We start from the raw sequence: 18,710 nt of genomic DNA on the forward strand, positions 1-18,710 counted from the left end.
TGCACGTCCCTGGCTCTCAGGAGGGGAGCCCCAGCCTCTGATCTCAGCCATAAAGGGAACCCCACCCCTCTCCAAGAGACTGACTCAGGGAGGGGCTTGTGGCCCAGTTCCGGGCAGTGGGACATCAGGGAGGACTCTGCAGGGGCTGCCAGAAGGCGTCTGCTCTCCTAAGCAGCTGCCCCCTTCAAGAGGCAAACAGGACGAGAGCCGAGGTGTTTAAACCACCGTTTCTGTTACTTGCAGCCCAAACCCCTCGTAATGCACCATCATCGCTGCTGTCACTGCTGTTCCCACAGGTCTGGCATGTGACAGCTTGCTAAATGGATGACTCACACCTACTACACATACATTTGTGGCAAATGGCAGCACGGCTCCTGAATCTCATACCACTCAAAAGTCACTACACCGCCTCAGTGCAACGCCTCAGTGCAAGTTTCGTGGAAGAACAATGTTACAGAAGCGCCCATGCAGCCCTTTGCCCAACAACAGTCATCCGAGAATCTTGAAGTCCTGGGAAACGTGCGATGGGCCAGTCTGCTGGGCAGGGGCTGACGATGCCTGGAGGAGGAAGTGACTGTGGCCTCAGTAAGCAGGAGAATGCCGACACTTCTAGATCTCACTGGAGACATGTGGTCGAGGGCAGACGAACAACTCTGGGCTTCCCGGGAGCCACGTGCAGCCAGCGTCCATCCTGCACAGGCCACTGGAGGGGCCACATGCATCAAAGTGTCCTTGAGGCCCCAGGCCACCTCCAAAGGAGGTGAGGCGCTCCCCAGGCACCACGGGCCAACATCAAGGTGGTAAAATGCTGTCATTTCCCCAGGAGTCTGTTCCTGGCTCTGTGTCCACTGTGAAAACTGCAGAACCCTGGCAGGAGGGGGCGCTGCACAAAGTGCTGAGGCCTGTTCCAAGCTCTGGACAGTGGAGGTATGGGGTAGGACTGTGGGGACACAGAAGGCCACCAGGCGAGAAGGCGGCTGGCCAAGCACCTCCAGGGCCCCATTCACACCCCACCTACCCCAGTTCTCTGAGCCCCAGAATCTTTTGTCTTTTTGAGGCTGTTCTGATGGTTTTACAGGTTTGCGGCTTGCGTAGTGGCGATATTTCCTGTGGGAGAGGACGATTGTAGGTGGGAGGGGTGTGAAAAGCTCCTGGGGCCTGATGACTGCACAATACAAGTCTCCTGGCCTGCAGGATACAGAGGGTGCTGCTCAAGGCAGCTGGTGGCGCCAGAGCACAAGCATGCTCTCCAATGGGGGCCGACTATGGGGATCGCGTGTCAGAGTACACACATATGCACACATGCACGTGCACGCACACACGCATATATACATGTGCATGTACACACACGTATGCATACATACACGTGTACTCACACACGCACACACACGTGTATGAACACATACACGTGCACGCACACACGCATACACACATGTGCATGTACACATGTATGCACACATACACGTGCACTCACATGCATACACATATACACTGCATGTACACACGTATGCACACATACACATGCATGCACACACATATACACATGTGCATGTACACACATATGCACACATGCACGTGCACACACATATATACATGTGCATGTACACACATATGCACACAGTGCACTCACACACACGCACATATACACATGTGCATGTACACAAGCATATGCACACATACACGTGCACTCACACGCACACACACATGCACACATACATGTGCACTCACACGCACACACATATACACATGTGCATGCACACACATATGCACACATACACGTGCACTTACACGCATACACACATATACATGTGCCTTACACACACACACATATGCGCACGTGCACTCACACACGCACACATGCATACACATGTATGCACTCATGCACAAAAAAACAGTCACAGTTGAGTTGACTCAGACATAACTTTGTGACAATGAACTGCTGATTATAATAATGACACTTTACTCTTACAGAAACAGAGGTGTCTGCTCTATAATTATTAAATAAATTGGTTGCTGATGGACTTTTCTACATGTACAATATATCTCACAACTTAAACAGTTGTATCGGAGCCCTGATTTCTTTCCCCTTGGGAATGCAGACAGCCTGTCACTTCCACCCTTACAACAAGAATAAAGCTAGACAAACTGCAAGTTCATGACTTTTCTTGGCCCCATCAGAGATCTGAGGTCAAAGGCCACCCGGAAGTCTGGGGCGAGACGTGCGCCTGCAGCACTGAGCCCTCGGTTTCCTGGGGCAGACGGATGCTGCTAAGGGGATTTCAGCTGAAACAGCTGAGGCCAGGTGAGGCGGCATGACTGGGACAGTGTGAGGTCCCAGAGCTGCTGTGGGGGGAGGTCTCACCCTCCTGCAGCCCTTTTCCCCAAGACGCCCCCCACCTGGCATCACAGGGTTGCCTGGGAAGAGTCCTGTGAAAGCTTCTCCCACACAAACCCTAGAACGCGGAGGAACTTAACAGTGTTTTTATAATGAGCACAAACCTTAAAGGGTGAACAAAGCCACTTACAAGTTTTTCATCTTTGCCATTAAAGAGGCAACATGACTCACGTCCTTAAAAAACAGATTTTAAAAACGGTTGGGATTCAAAATGGAATAAACTAACTGGGTTTTGAATACCCACCCTTGGCCTCTGCTCACAGCTGCAGAAGAGACCCCACATGTCACTGCAGCCCCCAACCCAGAAAAGGTCCATCTTATCCCAAGTCACGGAAGGAGGGTCACCTGTCAGCTGGCAGTCTGTCTCTTACTTGAGCTTCCTGTCTGAATATAAACTCAGAGCATTTCAGATACACAAATGCTTTGAAGCAAAGGACAGTTTCCAAAAACATGAATCAGACCCAGGAAGTAGAATGTGAAGTGAGAGTGAAATAAAGTCTGCCATCAGTGACACAGTGGACCAGCCTTCTTTGGGGTGGCGGCAGTTCACAAGTGTGAGAGTGCCACCTGGCCAGCGATCGAATGGCGGTGCGGCCCCCGGCCTGGAAACCAGACCCTGCCCTCTTCCTCACTTCCGACCCATCGTTACCCTCCTCAGACTGGAAACAAGAAAGGTCTGCATGGGCGAGGGGGGGCATGAACAGTTCAAGGCCACAGCGTACCTCCACATCCGACACCAACTCTAGGACTGGCCCAGCCTTGCCCCATGCTGCTCTGTCCCCACTTTGTCACTGGGGTTGCAGTTTCAAGGACACACAACACAGCCTATAATGTCTACTTTGAATTGCAGCCACAAGATTTAACAGAAGCAACAAGGAACCCTCCCTGTCCCCCCTCGGCACTGGTGCGGGGGAGCGGGTGCCAAGGTCAGAAGTGACTCCCCGCCCCCCTGCTTGCTGCCCCCCGTGATGAGAGCTCCTGTCCCTTCCAAGTCTGTCTCTCCAGTAAAACTGGGGAACTCTAATGGAGTCTGGGAAGACGCTGCGGGCAGCCCACCTCTGCCTGTCCCCACTGGCTCCCACCCTGCTGTGAAGGTACGCCATGATTGTAAATAGACAGGGGTGCACCCCTTCCTCAGGCTTTCTCTCGTCCTGCTCTCCCCAAGTCCCCAAGCGCTCACAACAAACCCCTTTCATTCTCCAGTGCATCCCTAACAGGGCCGCTGCCAGCGGGCATCTGAGGACATGCCCACGATGCCAGTGCCCCCACCCCAGTGTCTCCCCTGGGGACCTTGAGATGTTGGAAGAGAAGGAATCAGAGGCGTCCTGGGCCCTGGAAGGAACGCGTCCCTGCGACCCTGTCAGGGAACCCACTTAGGGAGGACGGCTACCCTCCCACAAGCAGCTGTGCCTGCACCGTCCTTCCTTAAAAGTCAGAGAAAACCCACAGCAACCAGCGTGCTGCCGTTCTTCCCCTCCCCCACCCCAGTGACCCCGCAGAGCTGGCAGTGGGGACAGCGGCAGGGATCTGGCCCCTTACCTGCCTTTTCTCCTTCCTTCCCTCTCCTCTGCTCGGGTCCCAGGCAACCAGGGCCGGAGCTGGGAGTGCTGCCAAGGGACTCGGCCAGCAGGACACAAGGACAGGGCAGGGACGGGCCATGCCCACTCGGCCGGCTCCTCCCAAGCACAGACATACCCATTGGCTGGCAACCTGTGAGGGCGAGGGGCTGAGTGCGACTCTGGGGCGTCTGGTCACAGGAGCGGACTGGGCACAGGCGTCTGCCAAGTGGGTGAAATGTTAGGGAATGGGCGCCGCGGGGTTGCAGCGTATTTTCACAGTTGGCACTGAGGTCGACGCTGGTTACAGAAGAATGGGGTGAGAGTGGAAGGCTGACAAATCTTGGGAAGACAGGAAACGTTAAGGTTCAAACTCAGCTCGGCGCCCCCTTTGCTAAGTGGCCCCCTAGCCCCTCCCTGGGTGGCCCTGGGCACAGCCTGTTTCCACTGCCCCATTCACAAGGGACGCCGAACTCGACCAGAAATGGTGACACAACACAATCACACACAGGAACCTTGCTCTGCGTGTCCTCTCAACCTTGACCCTAAATGCAGCTGTTCTGTGACACTGCCTTTACTAACGTGCGAATGTGCTGTCACGCTGGTCCCCACACTAGCATCCTCTCCCCAGCACGACCCACCAGCACGGCCCTCATTTTACATGCCAGACAGTTCCTCTGCGAGCCACAGCTGCCTATGCCAGGCACGGGCTCCCAGGTGCAGGCCCTTCCTTCCCCTTCAGGCTGGCACAGGGACGGAGGCCGCCCCACAGGACTCAGAAGCCCAGGAGCTACTCCGAGGCTGACCACCGTGGGCCTGGCCCCAGGGGTGGGGGACGAAGGCCACTAACCGACACTGAGCATGCAGCCTCCTGGCCTGGGTTTTTCTCCTCATTCTGAGCCATCAAGAGCACTTCAGGGGGATGAAGAAGAGACGCGATTAATTATACTTCCTCTCTTCCCACTGGAGAGCAAGCATAGGGCATCCTTGGTCTGGAACCCAATACTCAGAAAGTGTCGCACTGGAACCGAGAGACACCCTGGGGGCGGGGGGTCTCCAAGAACTAGAAGCCGCGACCCGGCCCTTCAGAGGCCACGTTCACAGCCTCCCTGACCTGTTGCACGGGATGGCGCCCGGGACTTTGAGAAACGTGTGGTGAATGAGCGGTGATTGGGTTCATTCCACCAACGTCTACTAAATACCAACAAATGCACAGGCGAGGCCCCCATGGCCTCCACAGTGACCGTGCACGGCACTGCTGTGTTGGCTGAGGGCACATGGCACATGGCACCTGGCACCCAGTCACCACAGCGCTCCTTTCTATTTCTGTGAAGGAACTGGCCGAGGTCACCCCAGAGACATGCACGTCCCTTTGTGACAGCCATAGTGCTGCCGAGCACAGAATCTGCTCACTGAGGGCCCAGCAGCCAGCTGGAGGCTCAACGTGTCTGTCCCCAAAAACCGACCCACCACACGGTCCTCCAGGTCACACTGAATTAGCCGGGCCAGCAGGGCCCATAGGTTCCAGGAGCTTCCAGGGCATACTGTGAGCACAGCTGAATGGTACCCAGTGTATGCCTTCGTAACTCTGGAGATGCCTCAAGTCTTCAAACCCTACAAATAACTTACTGCCTTAAGATCTAGAGCTACAAAAAGGGTGAATTCACTTTTGCCATCAGCTGAGAAAAATAACGTGAAATGACAGCTCTGAGGAGACGCGTCTCGTCTGCATGGCCGTCGGGCACAACGTGCTCCAAACTCAAACGCCCTCATCCTTCAGCCCCGAGGTACAACGCTAACGATCCTGCGGAAACCAGAAGAGGGTGGAGGAGGAATGTCTAAGGACTGTCACTGTGTTAGTTACGAATGACCCCCCCAAAATCGGAGACAGGAGGGGCAAGCCCGGGAAACCCAGCAGAGCCAGCTGCTGGCGCGTCAGCCCTCGGCATCAAGCTGCGTGGGGAGCTCCGTGACAAGCGCACGGCACACTCCACACTGCAGGCTGACGAGGGGACACGCATCGCTACCACACACACCCCCCGAGGACCTGAGCTAAAGTGTGATGGTGCCGACCTCTGGTAACAAAGGAACGTGGATTTGGGGGGCACTTTTTTCTGTTTTTCGTTTACATTTTTTAGCTTGAAACGATGATCACTTATATAATTATAAAAATGTTTTCAACAACTGAAAGGCATCCTTGAAGTTAAAAACAGCTTTAGGGAATCATTTACAACAGGTAACAATGAGAATATTCTGACACCAACACTTTTTCAGTTGACCGTTCGCCTGGCCCAAATCAGCAGGACTGCCCACAGGCCCCCGAGAGACGACGACGCTTGTCCGGTGCCCGCGAGTCGGGTGTGGTTTGTCATGCGGGATGGCGACTGATACCAGCTGCTGGCTACCCTCCAAGTTTATCTTCTGATAGAACTGCACTTTCTGCTAGACAGGCATTCTGCCACCAAGCAACATGACAGATTCGTAGAAGTGACACCTCCCTTGGAAAAGCTTTCAAAGCCTACCTGGAGAGGGGATGAAGGACGCAGAACAGGGCATGTGTAAGGCACCTGGAACTCGACCAACGTGGGCATGTTGGCTCTGCCACTAAGAGGCAGATTATCTGTTGCACTATTTTTAAGGATTTCTTAGATTAAATGAAACTAAAAAGTCATATTTTGCTGGCTCCAGGAGAGTATTCGATTAAATGGTCAACAAAAGACACTTCCAGATTCCATCAAGGTTTGGGAGACCTGCCCGAGAGTTCTACCATCCCAATCAATCTTTCAAAAATACAAGAGAGCTTCTAACTAAAAAATGCCAATAATTTAGGAATAATTTTGCAACACTAAAACATTTTAATTGCTTTTAGTTTTTAATTCCGTCTAATTGGCACAGAAACTCCAAGCTCTCCATCTCACGTTTGGCACTGCTGTTGGAAAATCATATCAGGGTGAAACACTCGTGGCCACTTTGCATGAAGTACCCCGCACACTGTCCGGTCCCCCAGGAAAATGCCCCCGAAATTACCTCTCTCTCTAAGTGGTACTTTCCTCTTTCCTCCGTAACTGCCTCACTCCCGTCACACTGATTTCCCTGAGTTGTAACGGGCCTCCTGACTGAGCCAAGACAACAACACTTTCCCACACGAGGCACCCTCCACGCCACACCGCCCATCTGCAGCAGGCAGTGTAGCCACAGCGGGCATGACTGGGCTGTGGGCTCACGCCCAGCAGCGTGTGGGCTGGCAGTTACGCTGGCCTTGTTATCAGGGAACAATTTAAAGAAGTACACTTAGATTTTATGGCCCAGTGTGTGTATTGTAAGTCTTGCTACAGCGCCACATCTGAAAGAAGTTACCGGTGACTTTGTCGAGTGAAAAGAAAAGCGGTCGGCAAGCGATGCGTGCGTGGGAGTCTGAACCAGCGTTTTCTCACATGTCATAGGTGGTCTGGGACCATACACCACAGCTGAAGTAGGGCTTCCTGAGAACACATGGCTCCATCCTGGGCACTGTGCCGAGGCGGCAGCTGCAGACAGACCTGCCGGGGAGGGGCTGAGCCGCCACACGCCCCACTGCGACCTTAGCGCTCCGTCAGACTTCCCCTCAGAGCCGGTCTCCGCTCCCGCAGCCCCTCGCCAGTGATGGGAGGAATTGCCACGGGAAGTCCTCGCTGCAGAGATGCCGTGCTGTTGGCAGGTGTCAGTGCCAGGGCCGCGGTCATCCGGGGATCCACCCAGGAAAGCTGCCTCCCACAGGCGTTTCTGCATTGTCAGTGTTAGTGGAAACCAAGGTCTATATTATCTGCAGCTCCCAGCACCCCCACGGAGACCAGGAGCATCTCCTTGAAGTGTTCACAAGTTTACAAAGTCGTGGCAGCATCTTTACCAGAGTGGAAGTCCTCCCGGCCCCTGGGATATGGAACAGAACTGAGTCTGGGCTCCAGTCAGCGTCGGTCGCAGCTGGGGCAGAAGACAAGTGCCAGGCCAGAGTGGGGGGCAGGGGACTGGGGAACACGGTGGCTGAGAAGCCAGTGCAGACCCAGAGAACCAAGACCTCACCATTTGCTCCCAGTTCTGAGTGTTGGACTCTCAGATAGCGACTCAGAAGCGTGTGGCAGGGGTGGCCTGACGCCTCCAGTCAGATCACAGCTAACTTCAAGAATGTTCTGTGAACAGGGTCTCTACCCATTTGTGGATCGAGGACTACTTAGTGGCTGGGACAAGCGCTAGGAGAGGAAACGTCTGAGAACAGCCTAGAAAACCAGCACACACCTCCCCTGGTGACGCAGGCGACGTCCTTCTCGGGTCAGCTCTGACCAGCACCACCAGGCCCGGCAGGGCCAGCAGCCGGCGCCTCTCCCTGCCTCACTGGCCATCGGTAACGGCAGAAGTGGCGGAGGGCCCTCACTCCCAACACACCTGCCTCCTGCCCCAGGTGCCCAAGGATGGCACCACGTGGGAGGCGGCCTGCGGGCAGTGGTCCTTCACTCTCAAAAGTGTCCTCAAGTTTATGATAAAGTGTCCGCTCCTCCTGTGGGGGCCTGGGGACCTCCTTGCCAACAGCTGCCCCACCTACACCTCCCACTCACAGAGGCCGAGGCCCCTTTAAGTAGGGCCAAGTCTTCTTCCCTTACCCGGGCTAATGCCTCCCCCAAGCCCTACACGAGCGCTTCTCTTTTGGTCTGCGTAATTCTCTTTGTAAATTGTACCGATCATGTATACATAAGATCTAAGAAGCAAATACCTCTGGGGCTTAAGTTCATCCTAAGAAGTAAATGACTACAGAGTTTGGGAGGAAGGGGGCCCTGAGCTCCTGAGGGGCAGGAAAAGGTCTGATGGCCTTGCAGCCTGCAGACCCCTCCTCATCACCACAAGTGGAAGCAGCATCCATCGGAGCTACAGGAGAGAGAGCTTCCAGGTCAGAGGACAGAATTTGCACCCCAACCAAGTACGTTCAAGGAAACAAAAGTAATCCAAGATGGAACCTCCAGAAGGCCAATGTCTCTTCACAGGAAACTATGCGTTCTCCAGCTCTAGCAAATAAAGTTAGTAACCCGGCTGTTGTCGGGTTCCCCATGGCCACCCGACAACAGCCACCATCAGGTGGGTACCAGCCTGTGTGGTGCCATTAGTATCTGCCCACATACAAGGGTTGTCACATACAGGGAGGGCCAACGTCCCATTTCACAGATGGAAACTGGAGGCCCCATTACAACCTCAGGAGGGGCTGGCTGGAACTGAGCCTCTGGATCCCCACCCGTGTGGCGCGTGACACCTTGGCGATTCCCCACACACGTTCACGTCAAGAGCTGACATGCACTCTGGTCACAACTGCCAGAGGGTGGCATGTGACTCACTGTGAAGCAGCTCATCACTTATGGGTACAACAGGGCGGCGTCCCTTTGATGGAAACCACCGCGTTTCTGCTCAATTGACAGCCCGCGTGTCAGCAGCTTCAGCAGCACCCGCCCTGGGGAGACGTGAGCTGAGGCGAGAGCCATGGGGACGTGCGCAGTGTGAGGGGCCTAAATCTACAGAAGCATCTTCCAGAACATTCCAAACAAAAGAGCGTTCCCTAAAGGGCAGGATAATCCCCAAAGGGCCCTCGAGAGGTGGGGAGCAGACGGGCTGTGCTCGAGAAGTAACTGGCTTCCCACCTACCACGAGGGTCCCACTGGGGGTGGGACAGTTGGTGGGCAGGTGGGACAGAGGGGAAGAGCCTCAGCTCCTGGAAGCCCCCCCCCAGGACGGCCCAGCCCCGGGCACAGCCACGCTCACCAGTACAAGTAATAGGCCACAGCCACGGCCACCAGGGCAGCGCAAACCCCTGAGAACAGGCAGGTCGAGTAGCTGGCCAGCATCTTGTCCCGAGTGCTTCTGAGAGCAGGGAGAAGGCGGGCAGCGTGAGTGGGTGTCACCTTTGGCCCGAGGACAAGGAGGAGGGATTATGACCACAAATCTTGGAGACCAACTCAAGTGAAAACAGGACCCTGAAGCCGCGCGTGAAACATGGGCTTTCCTCAGCCGCTGTGGGGGCTGCCGGGCACCCACTAATCCAATAAGCGGCTTTCGGTGCCAGCTGCTGCGGGCAGGTGGCATCGGGGTCAGGCAGGGGGAAGGTCAACGTGCCCTGCCCAGCCCCTGACCCTGGATGGCGGACCTGACACTGCACACTGTCCCCCCTCACCTGTCAGAAGCCGACGGACCCCGACTGCACAACCCCACAGCCACGTGGGCGAGCCAGTGAGGCGGCCCCGAAAGGCCAGCAAGCGATGGGCAGACATCCTGTCTTTGGGGCCATCAGTTCCCTTGTCCAGAGCAGAGCTGCCCAGCTCCCCACCAGACGGGCCAGATGTGACCCCCAGTTCCAACTCCAGGCCCTTGGGCCAAGACGGCTCCAGGCAACGCCGTGCGGAGAATGGTGGGAAGAGTGACACCTTATTCTCCAGAAAACAGGGGTGAATAGACTGGACAAGTGAACGAGCAGACACGTGAAGGTCTGTTCCCTCCCACATCTCCCCAGCCTGAGACAGACTCTGTATGAAGAAACTAAGACGCGAAAAAGCCATCCAGGGAGAGTCATGTCACCCCGAGAAACCTGCTGCCGGTGCAGAAAGCCCCCCAACAGACACATGGAGCAGGAAGGGTTGCTTTGGGAGCGTATCTCGAGGGTTCTCCAGCCAATGTATCTTATTTCAGGGTTATCACACTGTACGGAGGTGACATGAAAAGTCATTGCTTTGTGTACCTTCCCTGGCACATGACACAAAAGACCAGCTTCCAAGCAGGCAACAGGCAGGCTCCCCATTCCTACCCCACCTGGCTATGGCCCACGGGCCCAGGGCGCCACCCTGCGCCCGGTGGGGAGGGCTCACAGCTGGGAAAGCCTGACCCCACCCCTGCGCTCCACAGCGGGTCTGCAGTGTGGCCTGGGGGCTGGCCCTGGGTTCTCTGGACAGTGAAGGCCCCTCCACAGTTACACCCTGGCCTCAGGGCCAACAAGCCATCAGGAGAGGAAGCAGGTCAGAACTCCTTCCTCTACTCGGGCCTCTGGGAATGGGCTTCCAAGCACTGCCCTGAGCATCACCTTGCTGGCTAAGGCTTTCCGGGTCCCGAGTCCCCAAAGTAGATGGAGGGGCAGCTGACCTGGGAGGACTGGCTTTTAAATAGCCGTGCCTGCTCTCCTGGGACACGAGCAGGCTCTCGTCTGAGAGCCTGAGAAACAGGCCAATCTCCCAGGCTTTCGGGCCTCTGCCTTTCTAATAAATCAGGGAAAGAAACCATCCTCTCACAGACAGCGGCTCAGCGATCTACCGCACAAAACCATCCCGAAGTGATAGCAGCAGCCTTAAGGGTCCGGGGACCCCTCGGTGCATCTGAGCCTCAGGGACACTGGCCCTCGAGGCTGAGCTGGGCGCAGGGCCTCTCTCAGGTCTCACGAAGGTGGCAGGTGTGCACAGAGCTCTGGGGTGCTGGGGGTGGAGGGCAGAGGGGCCGACAGGCCACACCTGAGCCACCCCACTCCCCATCACTCCCAGTTTCCCACGCTGGGCACACAGCCGGCCCCAGCATGGTGGTCGGTTCTCGGGCGGAGGAGGCCCTGGCTCTCATCCTCGCTCTGGACTGTGGACCACAGAGCCTTCAGTGGCTCTTTGTCACCGAAAGAGTCCCTTCTCTCCCGATGACACTGCAAGAGGCCGAAACGCCCAGGTTCTGTGTTGGCCGCTGTGACCACCCTGGCGAGGGTGCACGCACCGCCTCAGGCAGCGACTGGGCCCCAATCCCAGCACCTGCCCCCACTTCCGAGCTGAGCCTCAGTTTACTGTAAACTGGGAATAATCAGTCTACCTACATCAATGGGTGGTGGTGACATTTAAGGGATTGCTACAGGGAAAGCACCTGGAAAAATGCCTGACGTGGTAAACGCCCCAAATGGGGAGCCTTTCCTGAACCAGTGCCCTGGAGGAGACAGGCCGGCAGAGGTGAAAAGACACACCTGAGAATTCTCTCCAGGCCAAGCAGAACCGAGACTGAACCCCTAACCTGTGTTTGGCTCTATCACCTGTAAGGATTGCTGAGTTCATCGTCGCTTTTCATCATGCTTTTTACGTTATTTGTGTCAAATGCAGCAAACCTAGCCTGTTGAGAATCTTGGCTTTATCTATTTTGAAATAAAGGTTGGCATAGGAATTTTACCCAAATCCTCTTCCGGCAGTGTTTCTGCTGAGTGGAAACTCCCCGCAGGCTCCTGACGGCCGCGTGTCCGGCTGGTCAGTGCTCAGGCCCCGCCACCCGAGGGTCCCGTCGCCCCCTGCCTGAGAACTCCACACGGGCCGATGTCACTCCTGCCTCTGGATTACTACGCGGTTTCGTTCCCCACGTCTCTTACTTAAGGTTAAAGAAAACAAAGCGAATTTGAACATATTACACAAGGAAATGTCACAAGGATATAATATCTCTAGATGACTTCCCTGGACCTGAAAATTAATGATTTATGATAAATATGAAAAGAGAAGAGCAGGAGTGTGCTGACAGACTCTTCTGGTGGTTTCCTCAGAGCAGCCATGCGAAAGGTATGTTTTAAAAACTGAAGAAAACCTTTCTGTAGACTAAGTAAGTTTTCTCATAAAATTTCCACATTCCCTTTCTCCCACAACTGAGAGAAACTCAAGGTATAATCAATTACTCCTGCTTAGCTAGTAGTAACTATCCGACCATCAGACATGGGGAAATACGAATGACAAATAGGAACCTGTCATCATTATGTAGTTTTGAAAAGTTCTGTTACCCCGCTGACACCTCCATGTCCAGCGGAGGACCCCATCTGTCAGCCATCGGGGTCCCCGAGGCCACAGGCGAAGCACAGCCCCTAGAGAGCCATGCGCTGCCCATGCAGCATCTGCCAAGAGCTACCAGCCCTGCCCTGGAAACAAGGAGCCAACCAGCACTGAACATAAAATACAGCCTCAGAGCGTGACCCCCAGGGAGGGACGTGAAGCTAAGCGACCAGGGGAGGGCAGGTGGGCGGGCACCTGGGTGGCAGGAGAGAGAGCTTCGCTCTCCCTGCAGGAACTGTGCAGAGACAGACACACAATCCCCTCTGCGTGCCCCCAGGGAAGGGGCAGGGGGATGTGGGACAGCCCAGTTCCCGCCTGCACCGGACCTGAGCACCCGGCTCTGCAGCCCTCGTCCCATCGGCCACCTCCCTTCCCCAGGTGGGAGCCCCAGTGTGTGCAGGTCAGAGCTCCGACCTGGCCCCCTTCCTGCCAGCCTCCCCTCCCAGTCCTGGCCCTCAAGGGTGGATCCCATCTGGAAACATCCCAGAACTGGGTGCAGACGGCCCGAGTTAACCGGGAGGGCTGAGGTCGGAGGCTGCAGAGTCCACACAGAAACCAAGAACAGCCATGCCGGCCATGCCCAGGCACAGTGGTGACAGATCAGGGAGACCACACCCAGACAGGCTGGTGACGGGTGCAGGAGACCACGCCAAACATGCAGGTGACAACCAGGTAAGCCACACCAAAGCAGTGCTAAGTGACGGGTACGGCATGTGAATTTATCCATCTAATGACCATGACAGCTGGGCTCTCTGGATACTGCTGCCAACTCCAGATAAGTTCTGCACAAAGTCACCAAATAACTGGCAGACCCACGAGTTCTACCAGGTTTCACAGATGCTGGGGACCCTGGTGCGACCAGTCCAACCCAGACCCCCAGCAATGACTCCTGGCTTACTGCGTCGGCAGCAGTCCCCAGACGTCAGGGCAGCCTGGACTTTTTCCCCACTTCTCCATATCTCAGGCTCTTATTAATTCATAATCACACTCTTCCCAGTTTCCCCAAAGGCACTGTGCCACTTCCTGCTGTCCTGGGCCTCTATAATGTGGAACCTGCCTAAACCCGCAGAAGGGCAGCGACAGGTGGTGACTTCCAAAAGGAAAGAAGCTGCGGAAGTCATCACTGTGCTTTGTGCCCCGGGCTTTCCGCACTCACTAAACACGCTGGTCCCAGGCAGCAGAGGCTCTCATACACCGGCCGACTGCATTTATTAGGTTAATGAGATGCTGCTAGCCCACTGGGAACGCGCCCTCTCACCCGCCTGTTTATCCACACTTGAGCGCACACTAGAACGGAGAGAACCCTCCGGACGCCAGCCACACGCTGCTGGACCACCAACAGGGAGGACAGTTGCTGAACGCACTCACTCGCGACCCCCAGCCCCACGGCCTCACTGGGCTCTGCAGCTGACGGTGTCATGCTCACCCCTCATTCTTACGCCCAGGGCGTCCGCCCCACTGACCGCTTGGACACGGAGCTCCTGGTGCTTTCCGGCGGCCTTGGAAATGGCACGAGTTCCTTGCGCTTTCTCCTCTGGTCTCAGGAAGAAGCAGGAGAGGCACAGTCTGCAGCCCAAGCGTGTCCCAGAGAAGCTTTCTCCAGGCCTGCTCACATCCACACTGTTCTGGGAGCACGACCAAGGCCTGTGTCCCTTTCCACTGGGACCCTTCCTCAGACGCACAGCGGTGGTGCCTGCGGGAGGCAGGCGGTTTGTATGCCACACCTCAACCAATCTGCCCTTCCACAGCTTTAAATATACAAGAAAATACGGAAATAACAAAAGTGAAGCCCCCCCAGGTGGAAAGGCACTTTGCTTTGAGTCACTCGGGGTAAATGAAATGCAGTGGCAGAGGCTCCAGGGAGGAGTCTGGTGCTTGCAGGGACCAGCTGACACAGTGTCCTCCCAACCCACACCGCAACACTCCACCAACGGGTTACTATGCAAACCAAACACAAGTAAACAGCCTGAGGTGTGAGCCCAGAGAGGCCAGCGGCCAAGTTCTGAGTGCTCTGAGGTCAGAAACTCTGTGCCAGGCGCTGTCTGTGCAGCTTGCAGCCACTTCACGAACGCAGGCCACGCACAGATGTTGCCGGCAGCAGGTGTCCTGGGGTAATGCTGCCACGAGGGGGGGGGGGGAGGGCTCACCTGTTAAGGGCGAAGAGGTGAGGACGCTCTTCAAAGACACAGGGTGCCTGTAAAGCCTTCCAAGGACATGAGACGGGCTCCCCGGCCCTCGGTGAGCCCAGATAATGGGAACATTAAAAACTGATCTTTTCAAGGCTGCACGTCAGGGCAGCGACAGTCCAGTGGAAGATGAGGGTGAGGAAGATGGGTACACACGGCTGAGGCTCCTGCGAGAACTGCCTGGTAGTCATTCAGAAGCAAAACACTGTGCAGCCAAGTACAGGCTGGGCCGCAGACAGGCTGCAGCTCACCGTGAACCCGTCTCAGCAACTGCCCTCCTGCTGGCCAGCACCTTCAGCCTTACTCAGCCCAGAACAAAACTCCTGCCCGGAATGCAATTGTTACACAAAACATGGTTTCAGGCAGATGTGAAACCTGTTAGAACAATTATCACGATGCTTCAAATTCACGGAAGTCAGCTTCTTTATTCTTAACCATTTCAACTAAAATCACTGTTAAAATTTCTATCACACCTTCGGGCTAAGTGATCGGCCACAGCAGCCGGGGGCTCCCCCTTCCTAGGCTGAGTTGTACCGACCTACACCACTCGCTTGGGTCTACACCACCCGCCCGGGTCTACACGACAGGCCCAGGTATACACCACCCACCCAGGTCTACAGCACCCGCCTGGGTCTACACCACCTGCCTGGGTCTACAGCACCCGCCTGGGTCTACACCATCTGCCCGGGTCTACAGCACCCACCCAAGTCTACAACACATGACCAAGTCTGCACCACACGCCCGGGTCCACACTACCCACCCACGTCCACACCACCCGCCCAGGTCTATACCACCTACCCAGGTCCACACCACCCACCCGGGTCCACACCACCCGCCTGGATCCACACCACCCTCTCAGGTCTACACCACCCGCCCGGGTCTACACCACCCGCCCGGGTCCACACCACCCACCCAGGTCTACACCATCTGCCCAGATCCACACCACCTGCCCGGGTCTACACCACCCGCCCGGGTCTACACCACCCACCCAGATCCACACCACATGCCCAAACCGCCTGCAGAAGGCTTTGCTCTCCCCAGTCAGCCGAGTGGCTAGTCCATGCTTCTGCTGCATTGCAAGGGGCTGGCAGTGCCCGGCTGGCTCAGCTGCCCAGCGCACATCAGGCCCCGGGGACACATCAGAACACAGCAGGATGGACGTGGGCCGTGTCCACCCCAGCTCCCTGGAGAGGGAGCCTGGGTTCTGGAATTTCAGGCAGGACGTTCTAACACTACCTGGAGTTCATTGTTCTGTCACTAGTGCCCCCGCATGCGTGCTGGTCACCGCCACTGGGCGTGGATGTCCTGACGGCTCTGTGTGCAACAGCTCACTCACTTGTCCCAGCACTCTTAGGGGGCAGGCACTCCTATGAGCCTCATCTTACAGGTGAGGAAACTAAGGTGCAGAGAGGTTAAGCAACTTGCCCAGAGTCACACAGAAAGCGAGTAAGCATCAGAATCAGGATTCTAACCCAGGCCGTCTAACCGCAAAACCACCACTTCTATAAACAGGAACCGTGTCCTGAACAGCCAAGAAGCAAAATCGAACAAAAATGCTCTGGAAATGCCCCCTCCCTCATCTCTGCTGAAAAGAAGAGAACACTTGAGCCTCGCCACTGGGGAGGGGCCTTCTATGGTTTCTGAAAGGAGGCGTGTGCCAGAGGAAAGGAGATTAAAGAAGCAGCTTTGTTTCACTACCTTCTAAAATCAGGTCTGAGTGGATCAGCGTAAAACTTCAAAGCCCCTCTCTCCACCTGGGACACTGCGAGCCGCAGCCACTCACCACCTGGTGCAGACCCGCTACTCAGAGTCAGCAGCACCTGACTCTGTGTTTTCAAAAAGATTTTGTAACTAATGAGATTTTGTGAGTTAGCAGAGAGTAATACATTCTTGCTGTAAAAATTTCAAGCCGTCAAGAGAGGACCCTTCCACGGCCAGGGCTCGTGGAGTGGCGTCCGCTCCGCTGAAGAGGTCGACTCAGACGCCGCCACACGTGGTGATGTTGGGTGACTCTATACATGGATTTGCTCACTCAATGCTCTACGCCGTGGACTGCATATTTGTGTCCCCCCACATTCATATGTTCAAACCAAAGGCCCCATGGGGTGTTACTGGAGGTGGGGCTTCTGGGAGGTGCCTAGATCATGAGGGTGAGCCTCCAAAAATGGACCTGTGTCCTTACACGAGAGACCTGAGAGGCCCCTCGCCCCTCCCACCCTGTGAGGACACAGCAAGAAGGCACCATGCGTGGACCACAGCAGGTCTCACCAGACACCTGCGCCTTGTGCTTGGACTTCCAGCCTCCAGAACTACGAGAAATCAACGTCTGTTTTTAAATGTCACCCAGTCTATGGTGTTCTGTTATAGCACCCTGACCAGAAGAAGACACGGGGAAGTCTTTTGGATCATGCAAACCTCTCCTTACAGCGAGAAGCAGTAAATACGACATGAGCACACACCATCTGGGTTCAAATCCTGGCCTCTCCACCCCTAAGCTGTGTGACCTTGAGAAAGGTACTAAACCTCTCTGAGCCTCCAATTCCTCATCTGTAGAGTGGGGGTAAGGTTGCTACATCCCCAGGTTATGAGGGTTAAATGAGTGGGTTGTATGAAGCAGTGAGTCAAGGGTCTGTGGGTGCTGTTATCGTTACTATCACTTTCATTCCTGGGAAATCAGCTGCAGGGTATTTATTTCATTGTAGCGATATACTAAAAAGTATGTCACCATTCTCCTATTGAGGATATTTGGATCAGGTGCCCAACCTGTGGTGTAACAACTTGACGCTGGGCCATCCCCTCGGACCCCTTGACACGGATCGAATGGCGTGCGGCACCTGGCGGTTTGGGTGCTGGCCTGTGTCAAGCTGGGATCCATTTCTGCTTAAGCCTCAGTAGCCTTCTCGCGCAGGGTTTGCTCCCCCCATTTCCACACTGGGGAGTCCTGCCGGGTGACTGCACGATGCTGGATAAGCCTCTGGGCTCCCAGCCCCACCGCACGGCCCCACCGGAGCCCTGCCGGCTTCCCTCTCACCAGCTCTGTGAGTAACAACGGGGGCGCACCCTTCACCTTGGGGCGTGAGCAAGTGTGTGCAACACCATGCGAGTTACTGCCCAAACCGGCCAAGCTCCTTCTGGGAACAGGAGAAGCTTCCAGCTGTGTAGAGTTTCCCATAGGTGGACCCACCTCCGGGTCTCCCACTCCACTTTTTAGCCTCAAAGATGAGGATGGCGCGAGGTCCCGTGGGATCAACCGTGACGCCCCAGCCACCAGTGCTCAGCCCGTCGCTGTGGCGCAGCGTGGTGGGCAGGGGGCAATTACGTGGCTGGGTGTGGAATTACCGACCTGCCGACTGACACGTCAGCATTTTCCCAGGGGAAGCAAACCAATTTTTTTAACCTTATGGAAAAAGGCTCAAGACAGAAAAAGTAAAGAGAAACCACCTGTAGCCAGCGACCATGACCACACCTTGCAGGCTCCCCAACAGTGACCTTACCTAGGGCGGGGGAGGGCCAGCTGCCACCCTGCTCTCCCAGGTCCTGTCCAGCTCCCTGTGCCACCTTCCGTCTTCTCTCCACACTGCCACCTCCACCTCAGCCCAGTCTCCTCCAACTTTAAATAAAGGACTGAAAGCTGAGCCGGTGTTGTCAAACCGGCTGGGGTTGGGCACAGCCCAGATCTTTCCGGCTTCCCCCACTTGGCTCCCAGCTGGGTGCACCAGCGTGGGCTACACCTGGC

At 55.8% G+C, this 18,710-nt stretch overlaps 1 protein-coding gene across 7 annotated transcripts in view; it reads right to left on the minus strand.

Moving 5' to 3' along the window:
- Positions 1–18,710, minus strand: part of AGPAT3 (1-acylglycerol-3-phosphate O-acyltransferase 3) — a 93,188-nt gene that overhangs the window by 29,610 nt on the left and 44,868 nt on the right. Inside the window, exon 1 of one of the 7 annotated variants that reach the window (XM_074324526.2) lies at positions 14,252–14,653. The exons of 5 other annotated variants lie outside the window; for them this stretch is intronic. The gene's annotated coding sequence lies outside the window, so the exon portion shown is untranslated. Of the gene's footprint in view, positions 1–3,934; positions 4,071–14,251; positions 14,654–18,710 lie in introns of those variants that run through there. One more of the 7 variants, XM_074324519.2, reaches the window with a different exon arrangement.

The sequence above is a fragment of the Rhinolophus sinicus genome, chromosome 17, assembly GCF_057876585.1.
Source record: "Rhinolophus sinicus isolate RSI-liver-muscle chromosome 17, RSI-T2T, whole genome shotgun sequence".
Taxonomy (NCBI): Eukaryota; Metazoa; Chordata; class Mammalia; order Chiroptera; family Rhinolophidae; genus Rhinolophus; species Rhinolophus sinicus.